This window comes from Babylonia areolata, chromosome 31 (genome assembly GCF_041734735.1).
Source record: "Babylonia areolata isolate BAREFJ2019XMU chromosome 31, ASM4173473v1, whole genome shotgun sequence".
Lineage (NCBI taxonomy): Eukaryota > Metazoa > Mollusca > Gastropoda > Neogastropoda > Buccinidae > Babylonia > Babylonia areolata.
In genome coordinates this window covers 8,797,906-8,802,606 of record NC_134906.1, presented here as the reverse complement: position 1 = coordinate 8,802,606, position 4,701 = coordinate 8,797,906, and the positions used below count along the sequence as shown (strand labels likewise).

The 4,701-nt window shown below is 46.3% G+C and overlaps 1 non-coding gene across 1 annotated transcript; it reads left to right on the top strand.

Moving 5' to 3' along the window:
* The first annotated feature begins 282 nt into the window (after positions 1–282).
* Trnae-uuc (transfer RNA glutamic acid (anticodon UUC)) lies at positions 283–355 on the top strand. Its single transcript has one exon. It is a non-coding gene; the product is annotated as a tRNA-Glu (tRNA).
* The last annotated feature ends 4,346 nt before the right edge of the window (positions 356–4,701 follow it).

Genomic DNA, 4,701 nt, shown 5'->3' with positions numbered 1-4,701 from the left:
AATCAGCCAATACGTCAATCTACCAGTCAGTCAGACAGTCAACCAATACGTCAACTGATCAATCAACCAATCAGTCAGGCAATCAATACGTCAATCAACATGTCAATCAATTTTGATGCTGGTGATGAAGAAGACGAAGAAGAAGAAGAACAACAACAACAACAGCAACCAGAACGAGAAAGAACAAAAAGATCACGAAGAAGAAGAAACAAGAAGAACAAAAACAAGAAAATCGTGATGATAAAGCTGATGATGCTGCTGATGGTGACGACGAAGACGACGGGCGCAATAGCTAAATGGTTAAAGCGTTGGACTTTCAATCTGATGGTCCCGGGTTCGAATCTCGGTGGCGCCTGGTGGGTAAAGGGTGGAGATTTTTCCGATCTCCCAGGTCAACCTGTGTGCAGACCTGCCAGTGCCTGAACCCCCCTCGTGTGTATACTCACGCAGAAGATCAAATACACACGTTAAAGCCTGTTGTGTAAATGACCCTGTGTTTGTAAAGCGCTTAGAGCTTGGTCTCCGACCGAGGACAGGCGTTATATAAGTATCTATATCAGTCAGTCAGTCAGTCAATCAATCAATCAATCAATGATGATATGATGATGATGACGACAACGACGACGACGATGACAATGATAACGATGATAATGCTGCCGCTGCTGCTGTTGCTACTGCTCCTGTTGCTAACAATAATGCTAATGATTCTAACAACAACAAATAAAAAATAAATAAATAAATAGATAAATAAAAGGACGACCAAGGACGAGGACTAATAACCATCATCCTCACCTCCAGCTGCTTCTTGAGGGACTCCTCCTGGAGTTTGAGTTTATCCTTCTTCCGCTTGGAGCGTTCCTTTTTCAGCATGTCTGCCTCTTTCCGCCGGCGTCGGAGCATGTCGCTCAACTGCCGGATCCGGATCTCGTAGTCCGAAACATCCGACTGCGTTTCTGTAGACAGGAGGAACAGACGGTGGCAGAAAAGATAATTAACTCACTGAGGACGGGGTGTAGACAGGTGGCAGAATAGATCATTTACTCACTAAGGACGCGCCGTAGTATGGCAGGGATATAAGGTGGCAGAATAGTTGATTAACTCATTAAGAACGGGCTGTAGACTGGAGGGATCGGAAGGTGGCAGAATAGTTAATTAACTCACCAAGGACGCGATGTAGACAGAAGGGAGGGAGGCACGCAGAATAGTTAATTAACTCACTAAGGACGGACTGTAGACAGGTGGCAGAATAGATAATTAACTCACTAAGGACGGGCTGTAGATAGAATGGATAGAAGGTGGCAGAATAGATAATTAACTCACTAAGGACGGGCTGTAGATAGAATGGATAGAAGGTGGCAGAATAGATAATTAACTCACTGAGAACGGGCTGTAGACAGAAGGGAGGGAGCTAGGCAGAATTGTTAATTAACTCACTAAGGACGGCAATTCCTCTCTTCGCTTTCCGACCACCGAAACCACATCTTATGTTTAATGGGTATGTGAATGGCCCAGCTTATTATTAGCTTTTGTCAATAATCATACTGGATATGCCCTGTCTCTCGAACAAATCCAGTATGATTTAATAGAACACTGCAATCAACAACCATCCACATGCAATATGCAGCTTCTGTTCAAACGTGTGTGTGTGTGTGTGTGTGTGTGTGTGTGTGTGTGTGCGCACAAGTTCCTATATTGATATGCACATGTATGTACCCTAAATTGTACTGTATTTGTGTTTGTGTGTGGTTCTTTATTTATGTTTGTACCTTTTTATGTACTATCCCCCCAATATTCCTTGTGACCCCAGTAAACTTTGTAATAAAGATTTATTTATTCTAGAAACCGTTAGAAATGCGGTATTATTGTCTTCATCCACTTCTTCATTGTAGGTACAGTCCGCTTTTAACATGTTAATGATTTCAGCAGCGGCGAAACGCTGTCCACGTCGCCTCTTTTGTCGTTCGTACGGAGAGAGTTAATTAAGACACTTATCTGCAAATACAGTGTCCGTGAGGATCTGGGCGTCTTATTCCCCGGTCTTTTCTCTCGCCTTTTCTCCCAACTTTGGCTTTTGGAAAAGAATCTTCTTCTTCTTCTTCTGCGTTCACTCGTATGCACACGAGTGGGCTTTTACGTGTATGACCGTTTTTACCCCGCCATGTAGGCAGCCATACTCCGTTTTCGGGGGTGTGCATGCTGGGTATGTTCTTGTTTCCATAACCCACCGAACGCTGACATGGATTACAGGATCTTTAACGTGCGTATTTGATCTTCTGCTTGCATATACACACGATGGGGGTTCAGACACCAGCAAGTCTGCACATATGTTGACCTGGGAGATCATAAAAATCTCCACCCTTTACCCACCAGGCGCCGTCACCGTGATTCGAACCCGGGACCCTCAGATTGACAGTCCAACGCTTTAACCACTCGGCTATTGCGCCCGTCAAGAAAAGAATCAAAACTGAGCGCCTAGTCATTCGGATGAGACGAAGAAATCGAGATTCCGCGAGCAGCACGCACATTACTTGGCGCACTGAAGAAGAACCTGCCATGGGAGCATAAGTGTTTTCCTCTAAGTTCTACAGAAGAATGTGGCAGTTGGCAGAATGGTTAAGACGCTCGTCTACCAGCACAGAGTCAGTGAGGGTCTGGGTTCGAATCCCGCTCTGGCCCTTTCTCCCAAGTTTGACAGGAAAATCGAACTGAGCGTCCGACGGGCGCAATAGCCGAGTGGCTAAAATGTTGGACTTTAATTAAATGTGAGGGTTCGAATCTCGGTGACGGCGCCTGGTGAGTAAAAGGTGGAGATTTTTCCGTTCTTGTTGTTGTTGTTGTTGTTGTTTTGGTCAATGAAGAAAGCCACGTGCAGAGCACAAAGAAAAAAGTATTTTAAACAAAAGAAAAAAGGGAAAGCGGTTAAGGGGTCAATGAAATGTGCCCTTAAACTAGCAGCACCCCACTTGTACCTGTCAGCAGCACACATGGGGAATGTTGGCCAACAGGTAACGCGTCCGCCTAGGAAACGAGAGAATCGGAGAGCACTGGTTCGAATCCCATAATCGCCAGTATTTTCTCCTCCTCCACTAGACCTTGAATGTTCTGGACACTCGTGATTCGGATGAGACGATGAAACGTGGCCCCGTGTGCAGCATGTACTTAAAAGAACCCAGTCAAGGGGTTAACTCTCTCCATACGAACGGCGAAAGAGACGACGTTAACAGCGTTTCACCCCAATTACCATCATCAAAATATTGCAAGCGGAAGGCTCTTATACTGAAGACATGAATGCTGACAAAGAATACCACAATTCTGACGACGGAAGCTAAAGGTTGGGTCATTCAGACACCCACTGGACATCCGAGGGGTCTGTGTAGAGGAGAAGAGAGGACTGGCCGTACTGAGTGAGTAAATGAAATGTGCCCTGAACCAGCAGCACCCCACTCGTACCCGGTACCCACCTGTGTGGGACACAGACTCTTCAGACTCGCTCTCGCTCCCCGTTCTGTGGTGGGACCAGGGCAGGGGGAGGGGGGAGCTGCCAGGGGGGAGCAGTCGTCCCACCGTGGATCTCTTCCTCCCCCTCTGCACGAGTTCTGCCTCCCCTGATTCCTCCCCCTCCTCCTCGTCCTCCTCTGCTCCCAGGACGCCGTTCTGATTGGTCGAGGTGGAGGAGCTCTGTTTTGATTGGCTGAGAGAGGCGTAAGGGGCGGAGGGGCCGGCACGCGGGGTTCTGGGCGTGCCCGGCTCGGGTCGGAGGTTACCTGGGGCCCTCACTGGGGGACAAGTAAAAAAAAAAAAAACCCACGATACAATAGATTGTATGTATGACAGTCAGTCGTGTCCCACTATGACTATCAGGCCAGCAGGGGAAGCAACAAGCAGCTAGCTGTCTCCGACAATCTGGGCTAGAATTTGATTACTGTGGTGTGTATTGCCCAAGTCACATTCTCACTCTCTCCGCCAAAAGGATGTTTAGTAAAATCGGCGTTGGGGATAGTTCCCATAGGCCAACTGGCACCCCCCGCCACCTCTCGCTCCACCCTCGAAGGCTGCAGCACTAAGAGCCAGCGCAGTCGCCGCACCTCCTACTTTGAGAGTCACAGTCCTTCACAAAAGACTATGCTGTAAATGAATTCCAGTTACAGTGGAGAAATCGGATGGCCTCTCTCCCTGCTTGCTCCACACTACTACTAGCACTACTATTACGACTTCTACTACTGGTACTACTACTACTACTACTACTACTACACCTGTCACTGACTAAGGAACCACCATGACTTACTCTGAATATTAATTTCCCTCCCTCCCTCCCCACACTACTACTACTACTACTACTGTTGCTATTACTATCATTCTATTCTGTTCTATTTTGTTCTATTTTTCTGTTGCTTCTACTACTACTACTACTACTACTACTACCACCACCACCACCATTCTATTCTATTCTGTTCTTCAACTAGTGCTACTACTACTGCTACTACTATCATTCTATTCTGTTCTATTCTACTGCTACTTCTACTAGTAATACTACCACCACCACCATTCTATTCTGTATTATTATTACTACTACAACTGTTCTGTACTACTACTACTACTACTATGTACTACTACTACTATTCTGTTCTCTACTACTACAACTACTACTATTCTGTTCTCTACTACTATTATTACTACTACCACCACCATTCTATTCTGTTC